Here is a 17531-nt window from a genome sequence, read left to right on the forward strand (position 1 = left end):
GTAATCACTTACCCCCCCCCCAAAAAAAATCTATATTATCATCATCACCATAGATCCTAGTAACTATTTAATATTAAGACTTACTATCTGCTAAGCATTAAGGTAACTCCTTATGTATTATGATTTTTAAATGCAATAGTTCTACAACTCAGCCCAATATGATAGCCACTAGCCACATGAAGATATTAAAATTTAAATTAGTTAAAGTGAAACAAAATTAAAATTTCAGTTCCATTAGTCATATTTCAAGTGCTCTCAATTAATAGACACAATATATTTAGAACATTTTATCATCATAGAAAAGTCTATTTGTCTACCTAATGAGGTAGGAAGAAGAATTAAACCTGAACCACAGGATGTCTGAGTCCTGAATTACAGTCAGAATTCCATATTGTAATGTACATTTTGTGACTATGGAAGCTATATTTATTACTTTGCAAGTATTTTTTAGCAGAGTGCCTATGCTTTGTATACCACTCATGAATTAGTTGTAGAAGAAACGACTGATTGAGTGAATTAAAAAATCAAGATAAATGACTGAAAGCTAATTACATATCTAGCCTAGCATTCCTATGGAAGATCATTATTCAATGTCTGATTTAGTGTGAAAACTTGAAGTAGCTTGTCACATACTTTTTTCCTTCAATAAAGACAATAATTCCACATATGTTTTGTGTTTCTCCCATAATTTGAGATTTGTTAAGAGTATTCTATACCCAAAAATTAATTTCCCCATTCAATATACTAGATTTGTTATTCATTTTTTACATTGGCTACATTTTTAAGATTTAATTCATCAAAATAGCAGTCAATGTAGTCTGAAGAATAGTACTTGCATTCCAAGTATAACAAAAATAAATTTGAACTAAATGTTTCATTACTATTCCCAATAGATTTTACAAATGTATCTCCAACTATTTATTGTTATGACATTGTTTTATCAATTTACAAGTATGTAGACTCCTTGCTATCTCCTTGAATATTCATTGCACCATCAAGATTTAAATTATACAAACTTTTATTTCTACTCTGTTTCTGTCATACACTGGAAATGGCATAAATCTTTTATTTATATTCATTTCCTCCAGACATTCAGCAATTTCACAGGTACTTTTATTCATTGACTGTTCAGAGAACAGTTGTGAATGTTGGAAACTTCTCCTTCAGAACTTGTATAACATTGGTTTTGATAACTAGTGTGTATCTGGGATTATTATCTGAGCTTTTGTATATTCTTCACCTTGAAAGGTGATTTTAACAGTTGTCAGAGAACAGTACTCTGTACACTCAGGAATGCATCCTTGAGATTTGTAAAGTTTAACTAAGAGCAAAAAACATTATTTAAGAATTATTTTAATTTGTGGGAGTAAAGTGGTTCCAGATGAGCAATATTTCAATAAAATTCTGTATACCTATTTTGGTTTAGGGTCATTGAAAATTATAAACAAAACAGGGAACCAAAACACTGTTAATCTCTGCATGAAGATAGCATCAGTGAGGGGAAAAAAATCAATTTATATATCTGGATTTATATGGTATAAGGCCAAAACTTATGGTCAATATTATGTACTGCCTTGACATTTAGCAAAATTGTGATGGCCTCAACTGGCCTAACTGCAAACAGGCCTCCCTGCCTTGCTCCCCTGGGTAAGAGGTTCTTTAGCAAAACCAAAACAATCATCCCAACCCAAGGAGTCAGACAAAATTATTGCTTACGCATGAGTAGTGGCTTACAATTCACTTCCAGCTTGTGGAATTTTTCATACAAATTAAACATAGTTTTCCATGGAGACAAAGGGGCTCCACAGTCTTGACGGTACAAAGCCTCCACATTCTACAACCCCTTGTTTACTCTGTTCTTAAGTCAAAGCCTTATGGCCCTATGTAGCGTATGTAGGGCCATAAGGCTAATTTATTTAATATTATATTAATCACTAGGTCACTAAAATTATAAACACTTAAAAGGCAGTGACTGTGACATGAAGTAGCATAGAAACAAAAGGAAAATACAGAGACATCAACAAGAAAACCAACCCAAAGCAATCTATAAATTCAATACCATTCTTATCAAGATATTAATAACATATTTTACAGAACTGGAACAAATATTTCAAACACTCATATGGAATCATGAAAGAATAAGAACAGCAACAGCAATCTTGAGAAAGAAGAACAAAGTTGAAGGAATAACACTACCTGATATCAAACTATCCTACAAAACCATAGTAATCAAAACACCATGATGCTGACTTAAAACAGATATAGATCAATAAAACAGAATAGAGTCCAGAAATAAACCTGAGATTTTATGGTCAATTAATATTTGACAAAGGAGGCAAAAATATTCAATGAGGTAAAGATTCTCTATTCAATAAACGGTGTTGGGAAACCCTTGTCTCAGGCACATATGGACCATATTTTTGTGCTTTGTACTTTGATTTTTAAAAGTATATTAAAGATAGAAGATATACATTAGAAGATTTTAACCAAGTACTGACAATGTCTATATGTAAATCATGCCCACCCTTCAGTGGGAGAAGAGACAAAGTGTTATACCTTTGTAAGACTAAGACAAAATCTAATTGTGTATGGCAAACTAGATAAAAGGTTATTGATATTATGATTCTGGCTGAATGATCTCAATATCTAAGGGATATAATTTTACTGCTAACCAATTTCTGAAGTGTCTTTAATCATAGTCACGTGGAACACTGATTTCTGTCTTTCTCTAAATATTATACACAGATTGTAGTGTGTCATGTATATACTATACATAAATATATTTTAAGTTTTTACATTTTTAACTTTGAGAACTCAAAATTCAAGACAGTGCATAGTGCAGAAATGTTTAATCTCCTTGCTCCTCAGAGGAAAGAACAATAGAGGACTTCAACAGGGGAGCACAAAATGAAGAATAAGGCAAAACAGTGTAAAATTCAAATTTCCCTTGCCCAATTATTGTTTCCACGTTCAACTGTTCTCTTCACAAGCAGGAACATTAAAGAGATTAGTACCACTGCGTAATTAAGTGATATCATGGAAGCAAAAGAAAATTTGATTGCCAAAGTCAGTGAAGAAAAAAGAACGATGAATAGGCTTAAGGAATACCATAAAAAATTAAAATCTACAAGCTCATAAATCTCTTTCATGCTACTCATGATATATTACCAAAACAAAGTAGTAATTTAAAATTTAACAATACTTTTGAACAATTGAAAGTAACATTTAAGAGACTGGTTTTGAAAAGATATAAAAGGGTGTTTTTTTTTAAGTTGCCTCATAACCAAAATGAAGACTTCTATTAGCTGAAAGTAATATGCCAACATTATGCTCATCATAACTCATTATAATTTAAAAATATGCTGGTATTAAGTTTTCAGGTATTAATCAAATAGGTGATTCACTGGATTGGATGGTAGGTTTCTGAAATTAATTATTTTAAATGCTAAAAATTTTATTGCTTTTAATAATGGAGATGTCTTAAAAATTTTTATTTACATTTTAAATAAATGAGTACATTTTACTTATATTAATTTTATACATATATGTATATAATCTATAGTTTTAAATTTATTTAAATAATAAAATCTCATCCTAGTTTCATGCAAAATAACAGGAAACAGTTACCTTTTTTATTTTTTATTTTTATTCATTTTAGAAAGGAGAGAGAGAGAGAGAGAAGAGAGAGAGAAGGGGGGAGGAGCAGGAAGCATCAACTCCCATATGTGCCTTGACCAGGCAAGCCCAGGGTTTTGAACCAGCGACCTCAGCATTTCCAGGTTGACGCTTTATCCACTGCGCCACCACAGGTCAGGCCAAACAGTTACCTTTTGTTGACAATTGAATATATTAATATCAAGACGATGTCCTTTACCTTATAAAACACCAGCAATTGCCTATCAAAAATATTGCTGCCTGTTCCTGGGATGTGTATTTGACTAACAGTGTCTTAGCACTGGTATTAGGCCTGTATTCTCAGGAAACAAAGTCTTAATTTTTAATGCACTATTCAGAATGACTGTTAAGATAAATGTGACCATTTATACTCTTTTTCTCTTCAGGATTCTTGCAAAATAAAACGGTTGCCACTATGTTTCTAGTAACCCTTGTTTATTGAATGTGTCTTACAATCAGCTACAGAAGTGTCAATGAGTAGCTCCTAATCAGCCCTTTGGTGGCTTGCGCATTAAATTAATGTGCATCTCTGCCCACTCAGCTCTGAAGTCCTGTTGAATCAAACGGTCTCATTTTTTGAAAAATCATGGGGGATTTCACCATTCAAATCACAAGGGTTTTTCTCATTAAGTTAACAGAACACTTGAAACACAAATTTAACATACTCATTCGAAAGAAGCCCAGCCATAGGAGCTGAATTATGACCTTTAATAGAAACCGTGCCTCTTCTTCTGGTGGAAGCAGTCCTGTGTCACCGCACATGGCTTCACAAGCAGCATTCCGACTAAATTTGATCTCCTAATCTCCAACTATTTGTGCCTTTCAGCAGTTAGCAGGAGTCCCCGGGGCCAATTTACACTATTCCATCAAATAACCCAAAGAAATAGAAAATTCCCTTTCATAACACAAACATAGAAAACTGCCCCTCAAGACTAGAGTTTCCTGAATCAATCTGGTCATGAATTAGGATGCTTTGATTAGTCAGGGACCTTTGGAAACACATGCAGGGGTGAATGGGCTTTCTGCCCAAAGGGCAGACTGCTTTTACCATAAAAGAAAAGCAGGTTAGCTGAGTAAACCCAAACGAATGTTCCCTGCCTTCCAAATCTAGTCTATCACCCAAAAACGCACACACATGCACACATACACACAAAACACATTTCTAGAATGCAGATTCTTTCCTAAGATAATCTTTCCCTTACGTTTTAAACATGTTCCAAATTTTCAAACTTAAACACACACCCAGACACTAGAACAAGCAAAAACTCCAATCTTGGCTGAATAGCATCCCCTAGCTTTCCAACCACTACCTTTTTCACTCTTGTCTCTTCCGCCTGCAGATTTCTAAAAAACATCTCTGAAAAAATGCTACCTCTACTTCTTTAGCTCAGTCTAAGCTTCCTCAAATCATTTTACTGAGACACTTCTTAAGGCTCCACATGAATCTCTTGTTGTGCCATCAAAGAAACATTTCCGTTTTTATCTAACCTGACGTCTTAGCCGAATTTGACTTCACGGGCCACTCTTCTCCTTTCTCAAAGAAGTGTGGTCCCTTAGCAAAACTGACCCGATGCCTCCTGGCTTTCCTTTGTGTTTCTGGTTAATTTCTTTTCAGTGCTTTGTGTGGGTTCAGCTTGCTCCTTCTGGCTCTTCAGTACGGGGGCACCTCAACTCTGACTGCATGGCCCCCTGCCCTCCTCACTGCCTTTTCCCTCCCTTAATTAAGCAGGCACATCTGCGGTCACGTCTGAAAATACAGAGATGGCAAAAAACCTGCCCATCCAGCTGAGGCATTCCTTCTGAGCTCCAGATCTCACACCAGACTGCTTTGCTAAGACCTTGGGATGTCTTAGGGGCCTCTTTAATGAGACACACCCTTGTTTAAAACAGGTTATTTCCCATGCTTCCTCCATGGATCACAGACACATTTATTTACACAGAGCTCATCGTGGTCAGCAGTCTCAGTGGTAACATCTTCACCCACCACCCTCCAACGACTGCTATCTCTCCTCGCCTTCCCTGCTCCTGCTCAGTGTATTTCTACTTCCTGGAGATTTCACAAATCAAGCATTTCTTGAATTCATCAATACCATTTCGCCTTAGTTATCAGAAGAAAGCCAACTCTACCTCATCATACCTGGAACTCCATGGTAGCCTGTTGAGAGGTTCCCTGTCCTCTCTGTCCTCCAATTTCTTCTTCCAATGCAGCTGAAGGACACTCTGAAATGCAAATAAAACCACTCGTCAACCCCAACGGAACACATCCCCTGAGATGCCCTACGTGGGCCCTCCTGTGCTAGTTTCTCCGGCTGAATTTGTGTCCCCACTTATCCCTCTCCTTCTCTCAGAAGACAGGGAGAACCCAAGCCTTTCTTCCTGGGTTGAGCTGGTCCTCCTTTCTCACGTCTCAGGACCTTTGCACACATTTCATACTTCTCCCTGTGAGGGAAATGCTTTTTCTTGCCATTTTCACCTAGCTACCACAAGGCTCCAAATGTCAGCTCAAGAGCAGTTTCCTCAGAAGTGTGCTTTTTGACTCACCAGAAGGATCAATTCACCTAGAATGGCCTCTCAAATGTTCCTGTGCCTCTCATTTATTTGTAAGTTTGAATTTAATATTTTCAGAATAAATGAATTTACATTTAAACAGTGAATGTTACCATGGCCCCACATATGAAATAAAATATGCTGGATTCTCTGCAATTCAGACACCTTTCGGCCTCTAGCAGTTACCATGTCTAACTGCAGTACTAGGTTCTATGGGTTATGGTCCAGCTCAGGACTTAGAAAACCAGATGTGATGACCTACAAACCAGCCACAACTGCCTAAATGCTGGAGTATGCATTTTAATGGACACAATTATCATTGTGGCATAGTAATTCCACTTAAAGTGAGGGATTAACACAAACCCTAGTAACTGGCCCAGACTCCAAACTATCGCTTATTAGTAGCAACGAATAGTCACTTTTCTCACAGCAGAGTAAACTTTGGACATGTGGCAGATACTCTGATGTGTCAGCCAGATCTTTCTTCTCCCTGTCCCAAGACTGAAGCATTCATTCTCCTAATTACAGAGAGTGCTGTTACTCAAGAGCTATTGGAGTCAAAGACCAAATACACTCAATATGATCAAAACAAAAGAGAAAAAGTAGAAGGACACATTGAGGAGGATGAGTAGAAAGCACAACAAGAACATGGCACATAGACAGAATCACTAGTGTGCTCCCAATTAAAACATCCCAATTCTGGAACAGGGACATTTCAACAGATCCAGAACTCAGAGCTGTTTTGCTCTAAATCGGCGTACCCCGTGGCCTGGGCTTCCCATATCAGTTCCGTACAGAGCTAGTCCTAGCGCCCTGAGATTTCCAAAAATGATTAATGTTGCATCCACCGGGTGTGAGAACAAACGTCGGAGACTTTCAGGAGTGTAGATGGTACTTTATTGGGCAGTTTAATCTGCACAGGGACGAACTCCCAAGATGTCTGGAGACACCACACTCACAAGGAGCTGCAAACGAGTCACGCCTGACGCTTACAGCCAGGTCCTTATATATCCTAAGTGAGCAAGAACATTATACAGAAGCAGATGTGGCTGTTAGCTATTCGCTAGGGAGGTCGCATGCAGCATAGCAACAGGCCGGGTTTAGCTTAGTGGCGAATTTCAAACATAAACTTCTTTGTTCTCAGCCTCACAGGGGCCCTATCAGCACTCCCTGTTCCTGCTCCTTCAATAGTTACACTCTGGCAGCCACAGCAGGGCCCTATCAGCACCTCCCTGTTCGTGCTCCAGAATGTTACACTCTGGCAGCCACAGCACGCCTTTCCGAATCTAACATTTCCTCATCTCTTTTGGGCATAAATCAAACCCTTGATTCTTCATTAGTGGTGAGACTGGTGTAAGGTTGGGACAGAACCATTAACTTTACTATATCTACCCTCTCCTTTACGAATGCAAGGAGCTTATTAAGGATTATTAGTCCAAAGGTAAGAGCCAATAATAATAATAGGAGGGGTCTAGCAATTGCGGATATGAGGGTAGTTAACTAAGGAGAAGTCTTGAACATAGAGGCATACCAGCTAGGGCTGTCTTCTTCTAGGTTCCTATTCTTTAATCTGTTTGCAAGTATCTTGATATTCTCTCTAATTACTCCAGAGTGGTTAGTGTAAAAACAACATTCTTCTCTTAAGGCAGCACACAGTCCTCCTTGCTCAAGGAGGAGGAGGTCTAGCCCTCTCCTATTCTGAAGGGCTACCTCAGCTAGGGAGTCTATTTGCTTCTCGAGGTATATTACCTGGTTTTGCAGAAGCGCAATATCTTTGGAGAATGTCTCCAAGCTGCTGGTGAACCACAGAACTTGTCTTCAAAGAACTTTGATAAGTCAGCTTGGAGAGTTATGGTGTTGTTATTATCACAGGTGTTATTCTATGCTATAACTGTGCCATCTGCTGTCCTGATTAAAACCTATTCCTGAAACTCTAGTCCCTTACTGGGTAAACAATAAAAAGTCATCAGTCCTAAGTGGAAGAGAAGGTGAGCTTTAGAGGCTCTCCAGGGGTCCGCTTGACTTGCGATCTCTGAGATCCTTCGTCAGGTTGGGCCAGCTTCACGTGGGAGAGGTGGATCTAGTAGGGCTTTTCAGCTACCTTAATAGCTGTGGGTGTACTCAGGATCACGTGGAACGGTCCATTCCACCGCGGCTCAAGGTTGTCCCGTCTGTGGTTGAGAATCCACACCCACTGCCCAGGCTCCGGTGGCTCCGGTAGTCAGAAGCTGTGTTCCGCATTCGATTGGGCTGATCTCTGGAGGGCCTGCACCTCGCTTCTGATGTGTTTCAGGGCCTGCAAGGACTTGAGGAAATTATGATTAGAAATCTCTAGTTCCCCTCTGGTCAATCGAGGTACAAGGGGCACAGGTTGCCTGAATAAGATTTCATAAGGGGTCTATTTATTGAGATGGGGGTACATCTGGTTCTAAAAAGGGCAAAAGGGAGGAGCTCAACCCAGTTTTCGCCGGTCTCCCCTCTTAGCTTAATTATAGTTTCCTTCAGAGTCCTGTTCATTTTTTCTACCTGTGCTGAACTTTGGGGCCTATAAATGCAATGCAATCTCTAATTAATACCTAACTTAGTGGCTAATTCTTGGGATATCTTGGATATGAATGTAGGTCCATTGTCTGTTCCTAGGACTAGGGGAATGCTATATCTAGATATGATTTCCCTTAATAAGACTTTGCAAACTGTGGAAGCAGCCTCTCCTCACGTGGGGAATGCTTCCACCTATCCTGAGAAGGTGTCTACTAATACTAATAGATACTTATAACTTGACTTCCTAGGGGTCATCTCTGTGAAATCTATTTCCTACAGTTCTCCCGGAGCTTTCCCCCAATACCTAACATAGGGGGGTAGCTTCTTATTCTGCGCATTTACTCTGGCACAGATGCTGCACCTCGAGACAATGAAGTGGACAATATCCCTGATGTGGGGCCCTACATAATACTTCCTGATAAATTGTTCTAGCTTGTTTTGTCCTAGATGGGTACTAGTATGAATACCTCCTACTATTCCCTGGGGTAAATAGAGCTGGGAGTCAGAAAGCTCTATCTATCCCTGCTGATTTTTCTTCCCTTTCAACTGCATCCCTTCCTGCTATTCTTCTGCTGGGGAATATCTAGGATCCGGAGGTAGCGTTGGCTTAGGCAGCAATGGCAGAAGGCTTTCTTGTGGCCCAGTCACTGCCTCTCTTGCAGCTGAGTCTGCTAGGTTGCTAGGTTGTTACCCTTTAAAATAGGAGAGTCCCCTCTCTGGTGTCCTTTGTAGTGAATGATGGCAACTTTGGTAGGTAGCCAAATGGCGTTTAAGAGGGCAAGAATTTCATTGCAATTTTTAATGTCTTTTCTCCCTGCTCTCAGTAAGCCTCTCTCCTTGTATATGGCTCCGTGGACATGGGCAGTGGTGAATGCATACCGGCTGTCAGTGTAGATGTTGGCAACTTTTCCCTCTGCTATCTGTAAGGCTCGGGTTAGTCCTATTAGCTCTGCCCTTTGTGCAGATGTTCTTGCGGGCAGTGCTTTCTGCCACAGGACCTTATTTTCCATGGTCACTGCTGCCCCTGCATGTCGCTGTCCATCCTTAATAAAACTGCTCCCGTCTCAGTAAAGAGGGTCAGGTCTACCTTCCCGTATGCTTGATCCCTTAAGTCTGGGCTTGATCCCTTAAGAGCCAGTCACTGTGTCAAGGATTTGTTTGCAACTGTGGACCAAAGTGGAGTCCGGAATTGGCAACAGGGTCGCTGGGTTCAGGGCAGCAGTTTTGAGGAACTGAACAGATGGAGGGTTCAGCAGCTGAGCCTGATACTGCGTTATACGCATTAGATAGCCACCACCTGTCAGGAGGTGCTCGCAGCACTTGCTCTACGTAGTGTTCCCTAATGACTTTGATGTCTGGCCCTAAAGTCAATTTACTAGCCTCCTTGACTAGTATGGAGGTGGCAGCAAGTGCCCTCAGACATGTTGGCCATCCCAAGGCTACAGGATCAAGTTTCTTGGACAGATAGGTGACAGGCCTCTTCCACGGCCCAAGTTCCTGGCTCAGTACCCCTAAAGCTACCCCTCCCTTTTCTGCTATAAATATCTGAAAGGGTTTGGCCAGATCTGGCAGGGCCAAAACTGGGGCAGTCACCAGGGCCTCTTTAAGCGCTTGGAATGCTTGCTTCTCCCTATCTGTCCATGTGAACTGCTCTTCCTTACCCCTGGTTAGTTTGTGTAGGGGTTTAGCTAGTTCTGCAAAGCCCAATATCCACAGTCGGCAGTATCTTACTGCATCCAGAAATTCTCATACCTGCCTCTTGTTAGTAGGCTCGGGGATCTGCAAGACTGTCTGAATTCACTGGCTGGACAATGTGCTTTGCCCTCCCTGTAAGTTATACCCCAAATAACTTACAGTTTGCATCACAACCTGGGCCTTCTTGGCGGAGACTCGATACCCTATTCACCCAAGATCTTGTAGCAGGTCCGAGGTAGCTTCCTTACACTTTCCTTTGTCCTTGGCAGCTATGAGGATGTCATCTACATACTGGAGCAGTACGATTGATGGATGGGAGGAGCAGAAAGCCTGCATATCTTTGCTGAGGGCTTTATTAAAAATGGTGGGGGAATTCTTAAACCCTTGTGGTAGTCTGGTCCAAGTGAACTGCCCCACCAGTCTATTATCTGGGTCATTCCATTCAAAGGCAAAGATCTCTTGGCTCTGAGGCGCCAGGGGAATACAAAAGAAGGCATCCTTCAAATCCAGGACAGAATAATAGGTATGGGTTGGGGGCAATGAGCTCAGTAAGGTATACAGGTTGGGCACCGTGGTATGAATAGTCTCTACCCCTGCATTCACTTCCCGCAAGTCCTGGACTGGACGATAGTCTTGGCTCCTTGGTTTCTGGACGGGAAGTAACGGGGTGTTCCAGGCTGATTGGCACCTTCGGAGGATGCCTGCCTCCAGCAGGCATTGCAAGTGCCAGGCAATTCCCTGTTTAGCTCGGGCTGGGACCAGGTACTGCCTGATCCTAACCGGTCTAGCAGTGCTAAGCAGTTGCACCAGGACAGGAGGTTGGTGAGCAGCCAAACCTAGGGGGTGGGTTTCCTCCTAAACCTCCAGTGCCCGGCCACACAGGGCATCTGGAACCCCTTCCTCGGACTCCTTATCTTCTAGGATGGTGGCAAGTAAGTGTTCTTCAGACAGTGGGACAATTACTTCTATGCTGACCTCTGCCTCTTTGTTCCCCATAGGGCTTTCCTCGCGTCAGAAGGTTATGGTGGCCTGAAGTTTCTGCAATAAGTCCCTTCCAAGCAGTGGGTAAGGGCAGTCTGGAATGACTAGGAAAGAGTGGGTGATGGTGCCTCGACCTAAGTCAGTAATTTTTGCAGTGGCCCATGGGTAGGCTTCTGCTTTGTCCGTTGCCCCTATTATCTTAGTAGTTGCCTTCTGCATCTGGCCCTGTGGTTTCTTTAGGACTGAATAGGTGGCTCCCGTGTCGACTAGGAAGTCTAATGGTTTTCCTTCGACTGTTAAGGTGACCATGGCCTGGCAACCAATGGGAATGGAGCCCTGGCTCCATCAGTCTAAGGTTTGAAGCAAGACCTCTGGGGCTTGTTTTGGCCTCTGGCTGTCGGCCCTCAACTTTGGGCACTCTATCTTCTAGTGTCCTTTCTCCTTGCAATAGGTGCATTGATCCTTGTCTATCTGCTGTCCTTGGCCCTTCCTCTATCCCCCTTTTCCTTTAGGGGGAGGTTTCTGGGCAGCAATCAGAATTTTGGCAACTTCCTTCGCCCTGCCAACCTCTGGATCATCCCTATTGACATACACCTTCTGGGCTATCTCTAATAGCTTGCTTCTATTTTCTCCTTCAAATCCCTCTATCTTCTGAACCTTTTTCCTTATATCAGAAGTGGCCTGAGTCACAAAGGCTATATTTACTAGTCTCCTGTTCTCTTCTGCCTCCAGATCTAGAGGGGTATATACTCTATAAGCCTCTATGAGTCTTTCTAGAAAGGCTGCTGGGGATTCTTCTCTTCCCTGGATGACTTTACTAACCTTACTGAAGTTGGTTGACTTTCTAGCTGCTGCCTTGAGCCCCCTCAACAGAGCCCGATGATACTGGAGGAGCACGTCCCTTCCCCCAGTGGTATTAGGGTCCCAGGTAGGAGGTTGAGATGGGAGAACATCTTCTTTTCCCTTCTTCCCTCCCGAGTTTCCCTTTCTTCTCCTAATACCGCCTTAGCAGCTTCTCTCATTATTCTATCCCTTTCTTCTGAAGTGAAGAGGGTTTGTAAAATCTGCTGACAATTGTCCCATGTGGGCTGATGGGTCCTAAAAATGGTCTCAAGGAGAGATATTAGTCCCTGAGGTTTTCTCAGAAAATGGGGGATTCTGATGTTTCCAATCGTATAAATCACTAGTGGAAAAAGGCACATAGATGAGGCGAGGAGGTGCCCATGGGCCAGCATCTGGTGCCAGTGGCACCTCCCAGAGAGGCAAAATGGCTGCGCCGCCCAGAGAGGAGGCAAAAGTGCCCTCTGTGGGCCATCCCACATTAAATACAGGCCATTCCAGCTGGCTCAAGGTCCGGATGAAACCTGGACTTGGCTGCGGACCTCCATACCCCTGAGCCCTCTTCTGGAAGTCAGAAAAATTCTTCAACAGGCACTCGAGCGGGGATCCCGGCACAGATTCCTATTGAACCATCCTAGATGACTCAAGAATAATGAGAAAGGGTAGGATACAGGCAACACACACTATTAACACAAGGAACACACTTGTCTCTCTCACACTCAACTCAGTCATTCGAGCTCAGACAAAATGCAGCACAGCATGGCACAAAAAGGATTCCTAATGTGACTGGTCACTCCTAAAGTTAACATATCCAAATATCCAAATTTCAGAGAGTGGTGTCCCACTTCTGAAAGCCCTGGGTAGGTTACCAGCAGCATCCCACCTACTACCTCAGGATTGTGTGCTCTGGAGCCCAAAAGCCAAACCAAATGAGGATCCTCAGTGAATACTTACTCAGCTCGAGCTGTCCTTCCAGTCTCCGACCCAAAACTCCACCAAGGGAGAATCCCGGGCAAGCCCCCGAAAATGTTGCATCCAAAGGGTGTGAGAACAAATGTTGGAGACTTTCAGGAGTGTAGATGGTACTTTATTGGCCAGTTTAACCTGCGTAGGGGCAAACTCCCAAGATGTCCGGAGACACCACACTCACAAGGAGCTGCAAACGAGAGTCGCGCCTGGCGCTTACAGCTAGGTCCTTATATATCCTAAGTGAGCAAGAACACTATACAGAAGCAGATGTGGCTGTTAGCTATTAACTAGGGAGGTCGCATGCAGCATAGCAACAGGGGCCTGAGCATAGCAACAGGGGCCGGGTTTAGCTTGGTGGCAAATTTCAAACATAAACTTCTTTGTTCTCAGCCTCACAGGGGCCCTATCAGCACTCCCTGTTCCTGCTCCTTCAATAGTTACACTCTGGCAGCCACAGCAGGGCTCTATCAGCACCTCCCTGTTCCTGCTCCAGAATGTTACACTCTGGCAGCCACAGCACGCCTCCCCGAATCTAACAGCTAACTGAGAATACAAGGGTCCTCTCACTTTTACAAAATAAAAACAATGCTCTTGAGAATTCTACCCTTGCAAAGAGATCTAATAATATTTTGTAGAGAAGATGAACCCAAACCTAGCTATCTAAAATGAATAGGTTATCAAGATAAAATTATTGTTTTAAAATATTTTCAGTTTAAATATTAAAGCTGCTATGAATTTGTATACTTTACTTAAGTTTGCAACTTTTCTTCCCTTCTGAAAAAATAAGATGTCTAGACTAAATGATTTCTGTCTTTCTATCATAGATGACTATGTTTTCCATTGTTCTTCAAATGTTACATTTGTCTCTGTATTTTAACTTTAACTTGGCCCAAAAACAGAATTGTTTTTTTTTCTTTACTACATTGATTATATGTATTATAGGACCCATCGTATCTTCTAGGGACATATATTACTGTTGTCACTTTCTTCACCCTCCCCCTAGAGAACTGTCATACTTGATACTTGCAAATATCTAACTTTCATTTCTTTCTATTCTTTTCCTCTACCCTTCAAAGTATCACACTTAGTAGAAAAGCAGGGTTTTTTGGTTGTTGTTTGTTTGTTTGTTTAATTATTGATCAGTTATTATATAGGAACTGGAATTTAAGCTGATAAAATGTCAAGCCCAGACTAATCACAAATACTCATTTATAATTAGTTTTAAAAAATAGAAGTCTTTACATAGAGGGCTAATTACCTTTGCCTGTAATAACAAAATTACCCATAGAAAGATGCTGTCTTTGAGCCAAATGACTGGTGAAAATTTATGGATCGTTGCTGGAGAAATATTGAAGTGTTTTATTACCTTTATTTTCACTATGGCCTAGTGTCCATTAAATTGTCTTCTTTGATCTGAAGTGGCACTATACAACCAAATTACCCATTCCCTCCATAATGTAAGGCAGGATGATTATATGATTTAAGGGCTAGGGTTTATAGTCTCTTCATTACTTTTATTAAACAGAATCTTTCTTCTTTCTCTAGTGGCAAGGAAAAAGAACATGCACTAGGTATCTGCTCAAGCCCAGAAAAGAAGACAGAATGTGAGTATGACAAGAATTGAATCAGGCACAGGATATGTAACTATAGAAAACCTCTAACCAGTTAATTGTAACTTCTGGTTTCCCCAGAAGTCATACTGACTGAATATTTTGGTCACCTCAGTTTTTCTGAGACATTAAAATGGCTTGAGATAATCATGAAAATAGAATATTGCTCCATTTTATTTTAAACAATTCCCAAGAAGTTCATAGCAAATTTGGGAGACTTGTCATAAAAGTGTCTACTCTTACGAAGTGTCCCATTAATTTTAAAAGACATAATTATCTTGGAATTAACCTCCAAATATGCTTTGATATACTTATTTAATCGGTAGATAGCGGCTGTTCTCACCTCCTTAAAAATTAACAAGAATAATAATCGATTTTTATCAAGATCCAACATGTTATTCTATAAAGGTAGTGTTTTTTAGCAGGCATATTATTGAAATTTTTTAAACCCCTATGGGGCTTTATATGACTTAGTATGAAACTGTACTTTCATTTAATAGAAAAGAAAATATAGTGAAAATAAAATATAAATTTATACCTGATACTGACTAATAATATGTCTGGTTTTAATCTTCTCTAACCCATATAATAATACATTGAAAATAATGATATTGAAAAAGTAAATATATTAAATAAAAATTGTATTACTAATGTAATTCGGCATCAGACTTTATAAGTAGTTAGTAGCAGAATCAGCAGTTTAGCCTAACAGAAAAAAAAAAAGGTCTTTTAATTATGATAACTTGGTCTGTTGAACATTTGACTCATTGTTTCTTTTAGATTACAGTGGCTCTCAATCATTTTTAGCATAATGTGAATTAGAAAAATAATTATAGAGGCAAAATAAATTGTATGCATTTCTTGATATTTAAAACTCTTATATGAACGCTAATTCAATGTGATTGAGAAGACAAAATTCAAATGCATATCTTTCAAATTGATGATGCTTTTTATCTATGTCCCATGACTACTTATTAGTTTCATTCTACTAAAATCTTAGTAACATTAGTTCTTTGGGTATTACAAAGAAAGTATATAAGAAATACAATATTTAATTATGTAATTATTGTCTTTAATTTAGAAAATTTTAAAAGAATTATCATTTATATCAATATACATTATATTTTGTGCACACTTACATATATATTGAATACATGATAGAAAAGAGACATAAAATTAATGGAGATGATTTTATGCCCTTTTCATCAGAGGTGTTAATATTATTGAGGAAATTAATTTTGCTTTGCCATCAAGCCTTTATGATAATATTGAAACTCCTTTATTTCTGAACTATCTTCCCACATAAATGCAATAAAAAAAAATCTTTTTTGAGATATGAAGATATTGCCTGACCAGGCGGTGGCACAGTGGATAGAGCATTGGGACACAGAGGACCCTGGTTTGAGACCCCAAGGTCGCAAGCTTGAGTGCAGGCTCATCTGGTTTGAGCAAGGCTCACCAGCTTGAGCCCAAGGTCGCTGGCTCGAGCAAGGGATCACTTGGTGTGCTGGAGCCCCCCAGTCAAGGCAGATATGAGAAAGCAATCAATGAACAGCTAAGTTGCGGCAAGAAAGAATTGATGCTTCTCATCTCTCTCCCTTCCTGTTTGTCCATCCCTATCTGTCCTCCTCTCTGACTCTCTCTGTCTCACAAAAAAAAAAAAAAGATATGAAGATATTTTTTAACTAAATTGAGTAAGTAAACAGAAGTAGCTAATTTTCTTACTTTCTTTGCACAAATTAATTTATATAAATTTGATCATCTTAATTTATATCATGTTTTATAGTATTAAAGGCAAAGAATCTACTCCTGATGACTTTAGCCTTTAGTAAGCAAAAAACCAATACTATCAAAATTCATATTAAAATCTTCCAACAATTCTGCGATTGTCCAGGACAAATGTTATATACACTAAGGAAAACTCAAGATTAATTTCTCACTTGAAATCTAATTAAACCCTGATAAGTTTAAGGTGTAACTACTGTTATTCTACAATGGCTGAATATGCATAATAATCAAACTCTTTGAGTAATAAATGTAGTGTTCATTTTAGAGAAAGTATTTGTCAGTTTGGATAGCCATAACAAATAACCACAGACCAGATGGTTTAAACAAAGAATTTCTGTCTCACATTTCTGGAGCCGGGAAAATACAAGCTCAAAGCACCAACAGGCCCTGTGTCCACTGAGGGCTCTTCGCCTGCCTGCAGGCAGCCATTTATTGTATCCTCACATGTCAGGGAGAGAGAGGAAGTTTTCATGTCTTTTTTATAAGGGCATTGATCCTATTCATGAGAACTCCACTCTCCTGACCTGACTCCCAAAGGCCCTTCCACCTAATATCATCACATTGGGTATTAGGAATTCACATGTTCATCTGGGGGGCGCAGAGACATTCAGTCAATAATAGTGTTCATTATAGAACAACACTGCAAATATATATCTTGCTGATTATGAATATATTGAATGACAAAACATAACTCATAAGCTCCTGTTCTATCTTCTTTATTTTTCTTTTCACCCATTAATCCACATGCTAGCAAAATAATCACTATTTTATTCACTGGTCATTGTTGCTTCATGTTGTAAAATTAGTTCTTATCTAATTCAAAGTACATTTAAAAATAGTTTTTCTGAAGTAACTTTTAGTTTTTAAAAGTGCCCAGAGCACCAT

The sequence above is a fragment of the Saccopteryx leptura genome, chromosome 1 (assembly GCF_036850995.1).
Source record: "Saccopteryx leptura isolate mSacLep1 chromosome 1, mSacLep1_pri_phased_curated, whole genome shotgun sequence".
Lineage (NCBI taxonomy): Eukaryota > Metazoa > Chordata > Mammalia > Chiroptera > Emballonuridae > Saccopteryx > Saccopteryx leptura.